This window comes from Herpailurus yagouaroundi, unplaced genomic scaffold (genome assembly GCF_014898765.1).
Source record: "Herpailurus yagouaroundi ecotype Mexico unplaced genomic scaffold, PumYag 190, whole genome shotgun sequence".
NCBI classification, from domain to species: Eukaryota; Metazoa; Chordata; class Mammalia; order Carnivora; family Felidae; genus Herpailurus; species Herpailurus yagouaroundi.
This window is the reverse complement of record NW_024412421.1, coordinates 2,655,064-2,674,604: the sequence shown is the minus strand read 5'-3', so window position 1 is coordinate 2,674,604 and position 19,541 is coordinate 2,655,064. Positions and strand designations below refer to the sequence as shown.

The following is a 19,541-nucleotide window of genomic DNA, read 5'->3' as shown; positions in this document are numbered from 1 at the left end:
GGGTACAACCCCGCCTGTCTTCTTTTTAACCATTATATTCTTAAGCCAGGAACAATGCCTGGCTCTGTTCAACTTTAGAAAACAGACACTGAAAGGCCAAATGCAATAGATTATTTTGTATAATTTCGTTAGATCAATGGGACACAAAGTTTCCAATTCCCTCTTCAGAGGAGTTCCATCAGGTGTCCCATTTCCTGATAGGCAGCATGAACTTGGAAATGACAGATCCCAGTATAAGCAATGCTTCTTTTTGTAAACACATAGTTCAACTCCAAGATTATCATTTTCTAATAAAACAAACATCATGGCAGTGCTAGGGTAAGAAAATATGAAGCCTGGTCTGAAATCCCTATAATGAAGGACTATTTCCTTTACCTGCCTAAGAGCCTTGGTTGCTAACAACTTGTCAGAGTACAGACTCATTTTGGTTTGAGCCTAGACAAACAAGGAGCAAGAGCCAACTGATCTATCAGACCACTTTCTACTAGTCTCTGTCATTCCAGTTTGAGGGAAGAAAAATGTTACTTAAGTCTGTAGCCAGAAACCTAAAATGAATAGATGTTTAAAAAATGTATGAGGGGCCCCTGGGTAGATCAGTTGGTTAAGTGTCCAACTTCGGCTCAGGTCATGATCTCACAGCTCTGGAGTTTGAACCCCACATTGGGCTTGCTGCTGTCAGTGTGGAGGCGGCTTTGGATCCTCTGTCCACTCCCCTCTCTGCCCCTCCCAGCTGGCACTCTCTCCCTCTCTCTCAAAAATAAATAAAACATTAAAAAAGTGTATATAATATTTGACTGTATTCATCCTCATTTCTAGTTTTGCTTTTCCTTTAGCTTTGCCATACATAATTCTTCCAGTTCTTGTACTATCTCATGAAATGTTTTAAGGCATCTTTCTGGAAATGATTACTGTATGTAGTAACACACAACATACAGTCATTATAAAGTCACCACTGTCTATTTTATTTTTGTTATGATTCTTCCACTCTCATATCTCATGAAGTTAAAAGAACTGTCTCCTTTCCTTCCAAAAGTGATTCCTGAGTATGTTTAACAATATTAGACCCTAATTTTAGACTCTAATGATAACTGGAGACATCCTAGGATGTTCCTAACTGAGTCCCGTGCAGAACAACCTTGCTATGACCTTCACGGCGAATGGCTCTCTTGGTCTGCTCTTCTGCAGGGCCCTACGAGGGCTCCTCTTCAAGACTGAATCACGAGAGATACAGGACAGAAAGCAGACAAGAGCTCAGCTTTTCTGCCACTTGCTGGCTGTCAGACCGTAGGCCCAGCATTAAACCTTGAGCTACCTATCTCTACAGAACTTAGGAGAAAATCCTCTGTAGATCACAAAGTGAAATGCACGTGTTGTACCTTAAACCAAATCTGGAGTTACATCTATTCTTATAGTCATTTCTTCATAATGTCATTTCATCTTTCAAAGTTTGGATTCTAGGAAGTTTTCCCTGATCTTTACAACTTCTCACAGCACTTTTCTGTCTCACTAACTGCAGTGATCACTGGGTTACTCAGCAGCTTGTGGAAATGGGAGGTTTTCTGCCTGCTGCTCCGTGTGCAGCCCGTCTGAGCAGTATCAGTGACGAGGGCGGGAAGGTACTCCAATGGCCAGATGAGCTCCATTAGATCTCAAAGCAGCACAGAAAGCAGGTGTTGCTGCTTAAAATTAATGCACAGAAAGAAAAGCATCACCTTTGTAAGGTTACTGCTGTACCCTAAAAATGAAGGGTTCTGAAACTTCAGCCGACACACAGAAAGAGGCTGCGAGGCCCTTTTGCCTGGTGTGCCGCTGGATGGGCTTTCCTGAGATCTAATTACTGCTGCCAGCCTGGAATTCACGATCACAAGAGGAAGTCATACTGGATGGGTGAAAGCCAATCCACAATTACATAACCAATGCTTCAGGACATCCAATCCCTTTCCAAGTGGGGTAGTGAACTCAGGGCTTGGAGCACGGAGGGAGTGGCGATGGGGAGAGAGATTTCTAACACAACTAGGCCTTGTAAGATAAAAGATGACAATTTATTTCAGGCTTTAGGAACAGCAACTGCGTTATGAAGCATTCAATACACTTAGAACTAATCTGTGCTTGAAAATGTTCCACCATTAGAACGCAAGCCTAGAGAACTAAAACTCAAACCAAAAAGATGGTACTGGCTAATCAGGAATGATAGGCCAGCACTGGATTTTAAGAGTCATCCACTAGGATCTACATGTACTGCAAAGTGAGAGTAAGGAACTACTGAAAATTCAGAGAACTCACACTTCTATTCCTCATTAAAACAAACAAGCAAAACATCATCTCAACAAAGACGCCATTGAAGGCATGAAGCCTGGGTTATAGAAGAAAGCCCTGTGTCCTATGCATGAGCTTTCTTTTTTTAAAAAAAAATTTTTTTTTCAACGTTTTTATTTTTGGGACAGAGAGAGACAGAGCATGAACGGGGGGAGGGGCAGAGAGAGAGGGAGACACAGAATCGGAAACAGGCTCCAGGCTCCGAGCCACCAGCCCAGAGCCCGACGCAGGGCTCGAACTCATGGACCGCGAGATCGTGACCTGGCTGAAGTCGGACGCTTAACCGACTGCGCCACCCAGGCGCCCCTGCATGAGCTTTCAAGCACTCAGCTCTAGTGTCATGTCCCCCTCCCTGCTCCGGCCAGGGGGATTAGTACCAAGAGAAGACTGTGGCAGGGTCCCAACAGTTCACTACCAGCCTTGCCCCAAGCAAGGTGGGCTTTTTAAGGCAAGGCAAACAGCAACAATAAAAAAAAGTTTAACCTCTGTTGTGTGCCCTGTCCCATGAGTGCTTCCTAACAAATGGCCAACAGTCACATGAAAGAGGATGGTTTCACCAAGCAGCAAAGAAATGTAAATTATAAAAGCAAGATACCATTTGCTGGCTACCAAATTAAACTAATGAGCACAGAAATTTAAAAAATGACAAAGATCGGTGTTAAAGAAAGTGAAGAGGTCTTCCCAAACACCGAGCTTATGGAAATACAAAAAGTGATTCAATCTTTCAGAAAAGCCATTTATCAATACACTGAAAGCCTCCCAGACATCCCTACTCTCAGACCTAGTGGTCCAATTTTGCAGAAACCTATCCTTAAGGTCACAATCAGAGGTACAGACAAGTGTTGTGTAGGCAACAGTTTAGACAACAAACCTACCTGTTGCAGCACTGGCTATAATTAGATCCAATATAAATACTCAAATTGGGAACATGGTTAAGTAAACTGTGGAACATCTATCCAATAAAATACTACACAGTCATTAAAATTGTATCCCAAGTGTTTTTAAGTAACATGAGAAAATTGTTTTGAAACAATGTCAATTTGAGGAAAGAGGAGGGTATCCACTTTCACAAGGCACAATTTTTTACCAATGTAACATAATATAAATATACCTGAGTGTCAGGCTCTGTGCTGACAGTTCAGAGCCTGGAGCCTACTTCAGATTCTGTATCTCTCTCTCTGCCCTCCCCTGCTCACTCACTCACTCAAAAATAAACAAACATTAAAATAAAAAAAATTGGGGCACCAGGGTGGCTCATTAAGTTAAGCATCTGACTTCGGCTCACGTCATGATCTCATGGTTCGTGGGTTTGAGCCCCATGTCAGGCTATGTCCTGACAGCTCAGAGCCTGGAGCCTGCTTTGGATTCTGTGTCTACCTCTCTCTCTGCCTTCCCCCTGTTCACGCTGTCTCTGTCTCTTTCTCTCAAAAATAAACACTAAAAAATAAAATAAAATAATATACATGAGAACAAATGACATGATACAGTCCAAAATGTTAAACTTATTCCCTGAGTTATGAGATTAAGATTACATGATGAAATGGTCAATAAAAATCTCCAATCCTGGCTCTGACTTCCTAGTTGGCCTTGAAAAACGTTACTTTACCTCTTTGTATCTGGTTTCTCTAATCTGTAAAACCCTAATAACTATAGTAACCCTCACAGAGTCGCTGGGAGCATATAGCAATATTTAAAGCCAAATATGTATAAATGGGAGGAAGTGAATTATATAGTTGGGAGAAATATTTTACACAGACTCTGCTAGGACTCGCAGGTCTTACTCCAGCCACTTTTGTTAGCAGAAGACAAAATGCAACCTAATTCCACCCAGGGCCCCAGAGATAGGGCTTTGACCACAGTCACATAATTTTATGTGGGAATCACATAAATTTAACATATGTAAGAAAAAAGAAAAAGATATCAAAACTCAAGATTCTTCTCTGTGCTATAACATATATGACTATTACTAAATAAAACTGTTCTAAAAGTGGGAGGGACCTGAAGTTCTTCTTGTTGATCTACTCTGCTCAGAGATGTCTCCAAGCTCTTCTTTCATCCATGTTATCAGCCTGTTTTAACAGTCTAATTCAGGACACAGCCAGGATGGTCAGGGAATAACCAAGAGTTTCACAGCATGAAGGCAAGAGATAAGGGAGGAGCACTCTGGGGCATGGCGGGAAATGCACTCCCTCTGCTCAACAGCGGCCCCCCTGCAGTACAACAAACAGACATGTGCTGTGGTGATGGCTGCTGGCAAAGCAAGAGTGCAGTGGGGGCTAAGCTGGGCTCTGGAGTTGATGTCACACGGTTATTAGGAAAGGATATTCTATAGCTACAAATGTCTCATGAGAAAGGATTAGGCTTTCCTGAGCAGCTGTCCCTGGGACACGATTGAGTGTTTCTTTCCACCCACTTTTCCTCTCTCAGAGGAGCATGACTTCAATGAAAGCAGGCCCAAGAGCCCAAGAATCACTGTGGGAAGGAAGGAGAGAGGAAGACATTAAGAGGGGAGGTAAAGAGGAAGAGTAGAGGGCTATCATACCTCTGGAAACACCAGCAGCCTTGTGTTAAAAAAAAAAAAAAAAAGTTTCTTATTTTCTGAATAAATCTTGTGGCAAATAGTGTCTCTTGAAAGGCGATCCAACCAATGGAAAGTAGCAGAGGCCAGGAACACAAAACAGGCTACTAACATCAACAGTTCCCCAGAATGTGGGGGAAATGAAAATCGAACAAACCACAGACAGCCGTAGGTTTTCTACAATCATCTCTACTACAGACAGAACATTTTAGTTATCACTTATTCTCTATATCCTGCTTAACTTCAAGTATGTACTACAATCTCAAGTGCCAGCTCATGAGTTCAAAAGCTACATTTTCTGGCATAGTGATAGTAGGAACCCTTTCATCTCGATTATGGAAGAAGTGTTCATTTTCACAAAGAGTGGGTTTTTAATGCTGGTGGGGTAGGGTTGGAGGAGGGAAGAATGGCATGTAGCAGAATCCCCAGGACCCAAAACACAGGGTTAATTCGTCAAAGAAATGAATATTACCTGTTTCTGCCATATTAATACAATGTCCATGGGAAACAGTTTCTTGAAAATGTGTGGGTCTCACTCTGAAGATTAGCAGAATTCAGGAAGAATCAGGAATTCAAGAAGCATAGGATAAAACCATGATATATAAAATTTCAAAGGCCAGGCAGAAAGTCAAAGATCTGGCTCAGCTCTCCATTTTATACTCAAGGAAACTGAGACCTTAAGTGCATAGCAAATCACAGACAGTACCAGGATTCCTGGCTCCTGGCCAAGGTCACCTTTTTGGTCCAGTCTAGAGAAACCACCTAAAGTTCAAGAGCTCCTTGACAAAACAAGGCAACCTGGTGGTAAATTTAGAGATTAGATTATTTTTTTTCCTAACTGGAAATAATCAACCTAAGTGGTATTACAGACAAGGATTCTCTTTTATGAGTTTCATAAAAGAAAAAAAAAACAAAAACAACCTATGAAAGACTTGGAAATGAGTGGAAAGAGATTGCTGTGTATCCTGTCCAGTGTATCCTTCCAGCTGGTCTGTGTTTTACTGCTTTTAAGCTATTTTTCAATTCTGTATGCTATAGTAACCAGAAAGTAATGCAAATGATGCTCGTCCATAGAAACGAAAGTGAACTTTGTCATGTACAGGTACAGTGGATCCTCTCCCTTTCCCAAGGCGCTAGTTTTGCACATTTCAGCATTCCTGACTGCCTATGTACATACGTGTGTACTTTCTGGATCTCCACTGAACCAACTGTAACATGTCTAATTAATAAGTTAATGAAAATCTTTTGATGCATCATTTTATATTTATATGATAGTGATGATTTCGTTATTAAGAAAAGAGTAACAGATCTTCCCAGCAGACAACTCTTACCCATTTTGAGTAGCTAATATTTTTCGATTAAAAAGATCTTAGGGCCTCAGACAGATATACAGATACACCAAATCGCTTTAGGTACAAAAACATGAAACATCCCATTTTCAGTATTCTTCCCTTTGGGTAGATCCTTGGAAATATACAGTAGAGGTACAACCCACCTTCCTTACCTCCAAGACGCCCTGGAGTCAAGAAAGCCTGGGTTTGTGGTCCAGGTCTTTCCACCTGGTAAGCTCTAGGACTTTGGGAAATTCCCTTAACCTTTTCAAAACTTTTCATTATGGTAAAATGTGTATCACATAATATGGATTTTAACCATCCACAAGTATACAATTCAGTGGAACTAAATACATTTGCAACGCTGATATAACCATCACCACCATGTATACCCAAAACTACTTCATCATCTCTGTATAAACTCTGTGGCCATTAAATAATATCTCCCCATTCTCCTTCCCTTCTATTCTACTTTTCTGTCTCTATGAATGTGCCTATCCTAGGTAGCTCATTACATGGAATCATAGAATATCTGCCATTCTGTGTCTGGCTTATTTCATTTAGCACAAGGTTTTCCAGGCCTAGTTATGTTGTAGCATCAAATTTTCATCCTTTTTTCCCCACTGTATGTATCCACCACATTTTGCTTATCCAGTCATCTGCTGATGGACAACTGAGTTGTTTGCGTCTTTTGGCTATTGTGAATAATGCTGCCAAGAACACTGGTATCTGTCTGAGTCCCTGTGTACCACACCCTTTTGGATATACACCTAGAAGTGGAATTTCTGGGATATATGGTGGTTCCATGTTTAACTTTTTGAGGGACTGATGAACCGTTTTCCACAGCAACTACACCATTTTATGCTCCTTCCAAAAATGCATGAAGGTTCTAATTTCTCCACATCTTTACCAATGCTTTTTATTTTCCTTTTTTTTCTTATAGGCATGAAGTAGTATTTCATTATGGTTTTCATCTGCACTGATCTACTGACTAGTGATGTTGAACATCTTTCCATGTGCTTATTGGCCATCTGCCTATCTTCTTTGAAATGTCTATTCAAGTCCTTTGGTCATTTTTGAATTGGGTTGCTTTTGTTGGTTCAAGTTGTAGGAGTTCTTTATACATTTCTGGATATCAATCCCTAATCAGATATACGATTTGCAAATATTTTCTTCCGTTCTCTTTTTTTATTTTATTGTGTCTTTTAGTGTCCTATCCATATCACTGCAAAATCTAATGTCATGAAGATTTTCCCCAATGTTTCATTTAAGAGTTTTAGAACTTAAGCTCTTAAATTTAGGTCATCGATCAAATTTTAGTTAATTTCCATATTTATTTTAATTTTGTATTAATTTTGTATTTATGTATTTGTTTTGTAAGGGCCCAACTTCATTCTTTTGCTTGTGGATATCATTTTCCCAGCACTATTTGTTAAAAAGACTTTCCCTTCCTTATTGAATGGTCTCGGTATCCCTGATAAAAACCAATTGACCATATATGTGAGCCTTTATTTCTGTGCTCTCTATTCTATTCTACTGGTCTATATGTCTGTCCTTATGCCAGTACCATACTGTCTTAATTAATGTAGCTTAATAGAAGATTCAAAGTCAGGAGGTGTGAGTCCTCCATTTTGATCTTTTTCAAGATTGCTTTGGGCAGCTGGGGCCCACGGCAATTCCTAATGAACTGAAGATCGATTTTCCCATTTCTCTGAAAAAGACTTGAAGTTCCAGAAGAGACTGTACTGAATCTGTAGACGGCATTGAAACGGTAGATCTTAATGTTAAGTCTTTCTATCCATGCTTCCATTTACTTAGGCCTTTTAAAATTTCTTTCCAGCAATGTTTGGTATCTTTTACCTCCTTGATGAGATTTATTCTTAAGCATTTAATTCTATTAGATGCCACTGTAAATGGAATTTGCTTTTTCATTTTGTTTTTTCTCATCAGGTAAGTATAATCTTTAATACCCATCCCCTATTTCTCCCATCTCTGCCCCTACCTCCCCTCTAGTACAACCAAAAGTTTGTTCTCTATAGTTAAAAGTCTGTTTCTTGGTTTGTCTTTTGTTTTCTTCCTTTGCTTGTTTTATTTCTTAAATTCTGCCTATGAGTGAAATCATATGGCATTTATCTTTCTCTTATTTCACCTAGCAAACATGTTGTTGTAAATCACAAAATCTCATTCTTTTTATGGCTGAATAATACTCCATTGTGTGTGTGTGTGTGTGTGTGTGTGTGTGTGCGCACGCGCATACACCGCAACATCTGTATCCAATCATGAATCAGTGGACATTTGGGCTGCTTTCATAGTTTGGCTATTGTAAATAATGCTGCAATAAACAAAGGCGTGCATGTACCCCTTTGAATTACTGTTTTTGTATTTTCTGGGTAAATATCCAATAGTGCAATTACTGGATTGTAGGGTAGTTCTATTTTTAACTTTTTGAGGACCCTTCATACTATTTTCCTCTGTAGCAGCTTGCATTCCCACCAACAGTGCAAGAGGGTTCCTTTTTCTCCATCCACATCCTTGCCAACACCTGTTGCTTCTGTGTTTTTGATTTCAGTCATTCTGACAGGTGTGAAGTGATATTTCATCATAGTTTTCATTTCCATTTGCTACTGTAAACAGAACTGCTTTCTTAATTTCCTGTTCAGATTGTTCATTTCCCTTATCATCTTAAGCTTCCACTTCCCCATCTGAAATGAGAGAAATCGTATCTACACGTCAAATGGTTGTTATAGGGACAATGGACATAGGATATATAGGAATAATGAAACCACAGTGTAGCCACTAAGTTTAGCCTAGGTTAGAATCTTGACTCTGACACTTACTGGCCTGTAAACCCTGCCTAGAGCAAGTCTGTTAGCACCATTTTCCCTAAAGCATTTGAGCTCTTTGTGCCACATTTCAGCAATTCTCACAGCATTTTAAACTTTTTCATCATTATTATATGGTGGTCTGTGATCAGTGATCTTTGCTGTTACTATTGTAATTGTTTTGAGGCACCACAAATCACATCCATATAAGAGGGCAAATTTAATCGGTAAATGTTATGTGTGTTCTGACTGCTCTACTGACAGCCATTCCCATCTTTCTCCCTCTCCTTGGACCTTCCTGTTCCCTGAGACACGGCAATACTGAAATTAAGCTAATCAATAACCTTACAATGGCCTCTAAGTGTTCAAGTGAAAGGAAGAGACACACGTACACTTTAAGTCAAAAGGTAACAATGATTAGGCTTAGTGAGGGAGGCATGTCTAAAGCCAAGAAAGGCTGAAAGCCGGCCCTCTTGGCCAAACAGCCAAGTTGTAAATGCCAAGGAACAGTTCCTGAAGGAAATTTAAAGTGATACTCCAGGGAACACATGAATGATAAGAAAGTTAAACAGCCTTACTGCTGATATGGAGAACGTTTGAGTGGTCTGGAGAGAAGATCAAACCAGGCACACAATTCCCTTAAGCGCACATTCCCCCAGAGCCAAGGCTCTAAGTCTCTTTAATTCTGTGCAGGCTGAGAGAGGGGAGGAAGCTTCAGAAGAAAAGTCTGAAGCAGGGAGAAGTTGGTTCATGAGGTTTAAGGAACAAAGCCATCTTTATAACATAACAGTAAAAGGAGAAGCAGCAGTGCTGATGGAGAAGCTATAACAGGTTATCCAGAAGATCTAGCTAAGGTAATTAATGAAGATGGCTACAGTAAAAACAGATTTTCAATGCAGATGAAAGAGCTTTCTATTGGAAGAAGATGACATCTAGGACTTTTACTGCTAGAGAGGAAAAGTCCATGCCTTCAGAGCTTCAAAGGACAGATGACTCTCTGCAGCTGGTAACTTTAAGTTGAAGTCAATGCTCAGTTACCACTCCAAAAATCCTAGGGCCCTTAAGAATTATGCTAAATCGGGTCGCCTGGGTGGCGCAGTCGGTTAGGCGTCCGACTTCAGCCAGGTCACGATCTCGCGGTCCGGGAGTTCGAGCCCCGCGTCGGGCTCTGGGCTGATGGCTCGGAGCCTGGAGCCTGTTTCCGATTCTGTGTCTCCCTCTCTCTCTGCCCCTCCCCCGCTCATGCTCTGTCTCTCTCTGTCCCCAAAATAAATAAGAAACGTTGAAAAAAAATTTTTTTAAAAGAATTATGCTAAATCTACTTTGACTGCGTTCTACAAATAGAACCACAAAGCCTGGATGACAGCACATCTATTTACAACATGGCTTACTGAACAGTTTAAGGCCCCTGTTAAGATCCACTGCTCAGAAGAAAAAAGATTCCTCTCCAAATACTGCTGCTCATTGACAATGCACCTGGTCACACAAGACCTCTGATGAAGATGTAGGAGATTAATGTTGTTCTCATGTATGCTAAAACAATATTCATTCTGCAGCTCATGGATCAAGGAATAATTTTGATTTCTGAGTCTTATTTAAGAAATACATTTTTGTGAGATTATAGCTGCCATAGATAGTGATTCCTTTGATGGATCTGAGAAAAGTAAACTGAAAATCTGGAAAAACTGAAAATCCATTATGGATCGTATTAAGAACATTTGTGATTCATGGGAAGAGGTCAAAATATCAACATGTACAGGAGTTTGGAAGAAGTTGATTCCAATCCTCACAAGTGACTTTGAGGGGTTCAAGATTGCATTAGAGGAAGTATCTGCAGATGTGTAAAGGATAAGAGAACTAGAATTAGAAGTGGAGCCTAGAAATGGGACTGAATTGGTGCAATCTCATGACAAAACTTTAAGGGATGAGAAGTTGCTTCTTAAGGATGAGCAAAGAAAGGAGTTTCTTCAAATGGAATCTACTCCTGATGAAGATGTGGTGAAGATTCTTGAATGACAACAGAGGATTCAGAATATTACATGAATTTAGTTGATAAAGCAGCAGCAGGGTTTGAGAGGACAGGCTCCCAATTTTGAAAGAAGTTCTACTGTGGGTAAATGCTACCAAACAGCACCACATGCTGCAGAGAAATCATTAGTGAAAGGAACAGTCGATGTGGCAAATTTCATTGCTGTCTTAAGAAATTGCCACAGCTACCCCAAACCTTCAGCAGCCACCACCCTGAACAGTCAGCAGCCATCATCATCGAGGTAAGATCTTTCACAAGCAAAAATTATGATTAAGATTCACTGAAAGCTCAGATGATGATTAACATTTTTAGTAATAAAATATTTTTAAATTAAGGTATGTATATTATTTTTTTTGACATAATGCATACTTAACAGACTACAGGATAGTGTAAATATAACTTTTATAAGTACTGGGAAACCAAAAAAATTCACTTGATTCACTTTATGTGGTGTTCTGGACCCAAGCCCTCAATATCTCCAACGTATGCCTGTACTCATGTTCTTCACTACTTGCAAATGAATCTTTCTAAATCATTGCTCTGATTACATCACTTCCACGTTTCCTCATCTTTACTGGCCTACATCACAAATTAAGCAAATTCCTAACTTCTAGAAGTTGTGTTCAAGATCAACCACAATAGATGCCAAACCACTTAAAAAAAAATTTTTTTTTTTCAACGTTTATTTATTTTTGGGACAGAGAGAGACAGAGCATGAACGGGGGGAGGGGCAGAGAGAGAGGGAGACACAGAATCAGAAACAGGCTCCAGGCTCTGAGCCATCAGCCCAGAGCCTGACGCGGGGCTCGAACTCCCGGACCGCGAGATCGTGACCTGGCTGAAGTCGGACGCTTAACCGACTGCGCCACCCAAAAAAATTTTTTTTACATGTATTTATTTTTTGAGAGAGAGAGGCAGAGCACAAGTGGGGGAGGGGCAGAGAGAGAATGAGACACAGAATTCGAAGCCGACTCCAGGCTCTGAGCTGTCAGCACAGAGCCTGACGTAGGGCTCAAACTCACAAACTGTGAGATCATGACCTGAGCTGAAGTTGGATGCTTAACCGACTAAGCCACCCAGGCACCCCCCAAAACACCTTTCTCATTGTAGTTCCCACTATTCTGGAACACCTTTTAGGCTGAAGGGAGTGAACAGCACCCAGACCATAATTTGACAGTTATGGAGCAAAACCTTGTCTAAGAAACTGGGCCCTATGTTCCTTATCTGCAGAAGGAGAGTCAGCCTAGATGAGCTCTAATCTTGCCACACCAACTCATCACAGTGCCTTACACAATACAGCTCTTTAGTTATGCCTGTTGAAATAAATCTTTGTAAAATCTCTGGACGAATGACAAATCACCAAAACAATGATTACTTTGATCTGCCAAAAGATTACTGTTCTCAATGCTGACTTTCTGGGGTAAACATAAACATTTTTAATTAGTGAAGATTAATTATGTAATAATATTATTACAATCATGCTGGGCTCCTGAATTCTGAAGCAGGAGCAAAATGAAATTCATTTGAACTGTTATTTGTGTGCATGGGTGCAGGAGGTGTGTTACTAGGTGTGTCAACAGCTAGTTGGCAGACAGGTTGCCCACGGACCAATGAAGGGGAATACTGTTTATATCTCAACTCTTTAGTGTGGGTATGTATATATGGATCCAGACTGCATTTATGGATCCAGACTGCATTCAGGCCTAAATAGAAAGATTTGTATGGTTGCAGTTATAAAAACAACTAAGTTTTGTTTTGTTTTGTTTTTTTAACTGAGTCTGCTTTAAAAAGTGAGATGAGATGCTGAGATTATAACCGGCTTTGTCATTTCTTACAAGATAGTACAAGTATGTGCCTCATAGCTAAACTGACCATGGACACAATGCTTCTGAGAGCTTTCTCTTGGGAAGGCAGGAAGGGGAAAACAAAGTATCTTAAAAACAAATCAGAAAAACCTGAATATTTCCAACTGTATAATTTGTGCTGTCAGCTTCAGGTTAATCTTTTCCAGAAAACCATGCTCCCAGCCAGAGGAAGTGTGCTAAATGCAACTGAGATTCAAGTTACTGACTGGGGCTGCCAAGGCATTTGTGCCTGCATATTTTCAATCTTTTTTTTTTTTTTTTAAAGGAATTAGTTCTAATGGAGAAATCCGTGGTTCAAATGCCCAGAAAAACCCTTATGCTAGCAACAAAATCTTTAACATCCTTTCTGCCAGTATTTAATTCATTACTTTGGGGATGATGATCACAACCTTAACATGACCAAATACATTTTCTTTCAAATTCACCTACTAAACATTTCTACATAGTAAATACTGAGATATTGATGGAAATTATGATTGTGAACCATTTCTCAATTTTAGTAGTAGTTATCTGTTCATGAAAACAAAGAATATTAAAATAGAATATCTGGAAAACATATTTTCCCATCTATTTATCCATTCCAATTAATTCTGAGATGTAAGCAAACGACCATTTTGTCTCAACTTACTAAAAGCAATTTCAAAAAGCTACAATATCTATAACAAAGCTTTCAATGATCAATTCAGTGCCTCACAGCACTTTTTTAAAAACTTTTTTTTAACACTTATTTATTTTTGAGAGACAGAGCATGAGTGGGTGAGGGGCAGAGAGAGAGGGAGTCATAGATTCTGAAGCAGACTCTAGACTCTGAGCTATCAGCACAGAGCCCAACGTGGACATCAAACTCATGAACTGCGATATCATGACCTGAGCCAGTGCCAGATGCTTAATCGACTGAGTCACCCAGGCACTGCCCCTATTAGCACTTTAAACACTGGCACAATGCTTGAAACATCTCACATCTAAAAATTATTTTTTATATATCTACTTCCTCCAATGGACTAAATATATTCATTAGAGGAGTTTTCCTCATCTGCTTCCCAGGAACCAATCTAGAACCTGGCATACAGTAAATGCTAGCTGAATCACTGACTGAATGAGATACTATACAAGGGTCCAAGACACAGGGTCTTAACTTTGTACCAGACAAAGGAGCACAGACCACTGTCTCCAAGAAGGTTTTGTGCATGAATAAATCTCATTTCCTGTATTAGAGATTCAAAAAATAGTCTTGGGAAACTTTAGATTATCAGTTAAAACGCAGAGGCCATGTGTAATATTAAAAAAAAATGCTATTGTTATTAATATCTTGCAACTTAAAAGGGTGGTTTTGATCACATGAGACAATGAATGACACTTAAAGGCCATGACATCTTCCTATATGATTCATTAAATGAAACAATGGCTTTTTAATTTGTTGACAATATTTGATTTTCCTGTCCCAAAATAGAGTTTAAATAACAAATATTTTGTCTCCTATCATACGTAAGTAGGGTTTTTCCTTCACTGCCACTTCCTTCCAGTCTACATAGGCAAACAAATCTTTCTTAAACCAGGCCAATATTGATGAGGGAACAATGAATAAATTAGCGTAAATGTCAGAAAAAAAAATTAATGTATCTTCATGACACTGGCACTACATGCCAACATGATATTTTCATTTCAGCATTAAAACATCACTTGATTTTACATGTTTGGACACAACGTGCTGCCTAATATCTCTACAAATGCAAAGTATTAAGCATACAAACTCTTATTCTCTAGATTTCATTTTTCTTTTTTTTCTTTTTTTTTTTTTGTAATCTTGGTTTGTAAAACCCAGTTAGCTGTAACAGAACCCTACAAATCTCCAAAGCTTTAGAACCAGCAAGCCAGGTGCCTTGGGACTAATACTCTCTCTTTAGTCCATCTTCCTCCACAGTTAACCTTAGTTCCTTTGACTATTAAAAAATTTTATTTGTCCTGAGCCCTAACACAATCAAAGGAAAGAACAGGTGAAGAAAGGCTTTACATACTGAAATGCAAAGCTGAATTAAAACTTCTAAGCCCTGTTTATGTGACCTGGATCTCAGATAAGAAATCAGCTCAAGTATGACGCGTGGATCATGATCAACGGCATGGCATGTGCCATGATTCAATGGCACAGACTTCAGTGTTGGCTTGGAAAAATCCTTCTGACAAAGAAGTTTCTTAGACTGTGATGGCTGCTAAATTGCTATAGCTGTTTAAATTGGTAAATTCTGTAATAAGAAGAAATATTCAAAGTTGTGTAACTTCAGGATTAGGAAAAGGTAGGGCCAATTTAAATCCAGTGTCCCTAAATACTAAAACTGGGACTTGTTACAAGGTGCTCAAAGACCTCTTACCCATCAGACACAGGCATCTCCTCAGAAATGAAAAATCTGACTTCTCAGTATTAAAACAATCTAAAATAAACAGCCAAAGGGTCTGGTGTACAGTTTTCAGGTTCAGAGGCACACACCCAAACTATTCTCTCTTTTTTGTTCTAACACTAGCCAGAAAAGAAGATACGGGATTCCGGTTCAGACAGTTGAGGATGTTTACATGTGACTGGAACCAAGTGACAGCAAACTACTCAATTATCCTTGCTTCACTAAAAACAGCTAACAACGTTTTTATGTCCCCAAATAAAACAAACAAGAACATCAACAAAATCCACACTGAAAGCTGACAAAAGTGGTTGCTAAAGAACCACTCATTTGCCTGCGAGTCTTATTAAGCTCTTCTCCCCCAAAGGCCCACCTAGCAGAGTAACACAGCTACTCTTAACTGTTTCTGCAGCACAGAAATTCCCACTCTCTATTAACAACCAAACCACAGGTTTTCTTTAGAACTCTGAACAAACTATCTCAACTCTCAGAAATGGGGGCTGTATTAACAGACATGAGATGTATAAAAGCCTTCTTTAAAATAAAGAAAAAAAAGAATCTGTGAGAGCTAGTCTTCAAGATGACCCCCAGCAATCTCCACTTCCTAGGTTTCACATGCCTGTGTGGTGCCGTCTCTCACTGTACCAGAGTTGGTCTGTGTGACCAACAGAATGTGGGAGAAGTGATGACTATGTCAGATTATAGCTTCTGTTCTAGACTCTGTCTTTCCCTTTCACATATCACTCTTATGGGGGAAAGCCAGGGGCCATGTCGTGAGAGTAGGGAGAGCCTTATATGGTGACAGACTGAAGATCTGGCCAATAGTCAGCAAGGAACTGAAATCTGCTAACCACCATGGAGGTGACGTTGGAAGCACATCTTCCCTGAGTTAAGCCTTCAAGTTGGCTGACAGCTTGAGTCTAACCTCATGGGAGGTCTTGAGCCATAACTCCCCCAGCAAAGTTTAAGCTGTTCCTGGATTCCTGACCCATAGATACTGTGAGATGATAAATGTTTGTTAAATGCTTTAATCTACTAAATTTTGGTGTAATTTGTTACACAGCACTAGATAACTAATGTAAAATCCAAAAGATAGGGACAGTTCTTGCAACAAGTACAAGACTGCTCCAAGAAGTCAAAGACAAAAGAACTTAGCAAAAAGTTATATAAAGCTCAGAGGTCACTTCCTAAAAACATTACAATGTTTTCTCCATTGTACTACTTCAATTACAGTATTCTCCACTGATACAAGAAATGTATTCATGACATTCATGACAGCAGACGAGTGACGAGAGAATTGGTAGGATTCAGATTAACAGAGGACTGATTAAAAAAAAAAAACAGCTGAAAGAATCAAAACACTTGATTCTCTTGCAGGAACAGCTTCCTGTTTTGGTTACAAAGGAGCCACACTTAAAATAACTATCATAAAGGATACTCAGGGCCTGAGAAGTCAATGGCAGGAAGACACAACAAAGAACACTGAAGGTGGCCCAACAGAAGAGGATTCCTCCGGGAAATGGACCCGAGAAAGGCTAGGAGAAGAGCTAGCCTCGAGAATGAATGGCACGCACGTACAGTGACAAAAGCACAATAAGCAAGGAGCAGGCATCCAAACTCCCTCAGCACATGGTTCTTCCCACGGCCTCTGACCCACTGGCTCCTGGCAATACTAAGCAGATATGCTAATGCAGCAGGGTACCTGTCCTCCCCCAGTCAGTCGTGGGTGCACTGGGAGAATTAAAGTTAACAGATGAGGAGAACTGGTGCCGTAAAATTCAAATACTTTATCTTGACGCATTTTTAACTGTGAAGTTGTCTGGAAGGGACATACCAAAAAATTAAGCATATTATGTCTACCTTCTTCCACTTAATATTAGGTCGATTTTACTATCGTACCCAAGGCAAAGGTACCAGAGAAACAATACGTGTCAAAATACAACCCAAACAGAGATCCAAACCGAACTACAGAAATTGTCAGAGTCTGACCTGTGGTCAGCAGGGTCCTCAGGGAATCTATAATGGGAGGACAGGCATGTTTTCACGGACATCAAATCCTACTGCTTATGACTCATACCACCCAACCACTCAGCTTTTTCTCCCCCAACTTATAGCTTCTATTTTCTTGGGGACTGGGAAATAGCCAAGTTTATAAAGATGCATCAGCTAACAGAATCAAATAGGCAAGGCACAGTGTTTATCGGGGAATGTTGTGAAGGGATATGAATTGAATCAAACTAGACAGCTACTGAGAATCCTGTACAAATGAGATTTTATCATCAATTAGGTGAAGAGTGGTCGCCTGAGGGCACAAAACAAAGGTTATATAGGCTGGTAATTTCTTCACATTTTTTTTTCCTGCCTACTTTGGGTATTACCACTATATCTATTCAACATCCTCCTGAAGGTCTCAGCTAGTACATCAGGGAAGACATGAAATAAAAGGTATAATAACAGCAAAGGAAGAAGTAGAAACTGACATTATTTCCAATTTTGATAACTGATGGTGTACACAGAAAATCCAGAAGAATCTATAGTTAGAATTAATAAGTCAAAAAAAAAAAAAGAATTAATAAGTCAATTTGGCAAGTTTGCTGAATAGAGGTCAATGTAGTATGCCCACATGGTAGTAGCAGAAAAAAAATAGAAAATAAAAAATTAAAAATACCATTTACAATTATATACATACACAAAGATCCAGCAACTAGGAATATATCTAAAGAAAGAATATGCAAAACCTCATCACTGAAAACTATTAAAACACTTAAAACATTTATTAAGACTTAAATCAAGCTAGTCATAAATTAGGAGACATGATAATATCAAATTGTCAATTCTCCCCAAACTGATTTACAGATTCAATGCAATCAAAGTATCAGGAGGTTTTATTTACTTATTTGTGGAAATTGACAAGCTGATTCTAAAATTTATGTGGCTAAAGGACCTACAGCGACACCTGGATGGCTCAGTCAGTTGAGCACCTGAATCTTGATTTTGGCTCAGGTCATGATCCTGTAGTGTCTGGGTTCGAGCCCTGCACTAGACTCTGCACTGATGGCTTGGAGCAAGCTTGGGATTCTGTCAGCCTCTCTCTGCCCTTCCCCTGCTTTGCTAACAGCACAGAGGCAGCTTGGGATTCTTTGTCTCCCTCTCTCTCTGCCCTTCTACTGCTTCCTGTCTCTCTCTCTCTCTCAAAAATAAATAATCATTAAAAAAATAATAAAGGACCTACAATAGCCCAGGCAATCCTGAAGAACAAAGCTGGAGGACTTACCCTAAACTAGCTATCAAGACTGTCTAGGACACAGTCATTCTTGAACCTGTGTATGATGCCACCACTGGAAATTTCATCCCAGGCCCAAAGTACCCATTCACTCCTTACACGTTCCTAAAAGTGTTTATCTGTGAGTTCTATAACATAAACACAGTATTCCTTTAAGTGATATTTTAAAAGCTTATTTATAATGGCGTCTTATATACCTCATGAATAACCATTAAATCTGTGTTATTTCTTTTTTTTCTAGCTAATTTTTCAATTCTTTCTACGAAAGTAAGAAACTAGCATCTTGAGGTTAAGTTTAAGGTAGCTTCACCAATAAATACTATTATTTTTCAAAAATAATTGAGAATGTTCCATATTCTGAAAAACTATAAGGATTGATTAGAACACAAATCATTTCCTGAGGATCATTTTTGAAGGGAAAATCTTACTAGATATTAAATGGACACATATGATACATAAGTACTGGAACAAATGGACATTTGCCTAACTCTTTACAGAGAAACATCCAAGTATGCAAAATTGAGTAAATCAGACATGTGTGTCCATAGCTAAAGGCAGGCAAAAAGGAGAATAAAACTTTAGCCACCTATTTTTTTTTTAATCTCCCAACACAACCAATATCCCGGAAGGAAAAAAGTACAATTCAGAATACTACAGTAACATGCGAAAAACACAGGCAGTACTGCTTTTATGAAATAATTCCCATACTTCATGGGTAAGTGACCGAAACCATAAATATTCCTCCTCAAATGCGGATCAACTATAAATCTCACCAGGCTTTTAAATTCCGTTATTATTTGTTCCGTTTAACTGCCAGTTCAGACCCCACAAATACAAAGACAACTGTTCACAGACCAGTGTTTCTGGGCCTACTCCAGAAAGTGTGTTCGATACACTGGAGGTTTCTGCCTGTTTTGAAGCTTGTGG

The 19,541-nt window shown here is 39.5% G+C and overlaps 1 protein-coding gene across 1 annotated transcript in view; it reads right to left on the bottom strand.

Moving 5' to 3' along the window:
- LONP2 (lon peptidase 2, peroxisomal) overlaps positions 1-19,541 on the bottom strand; it is a 104,551-nt gene that overhangs the window by 14,840 nt on the left and 70,170 nt on the right. The window lies entirely within an intron of this gene.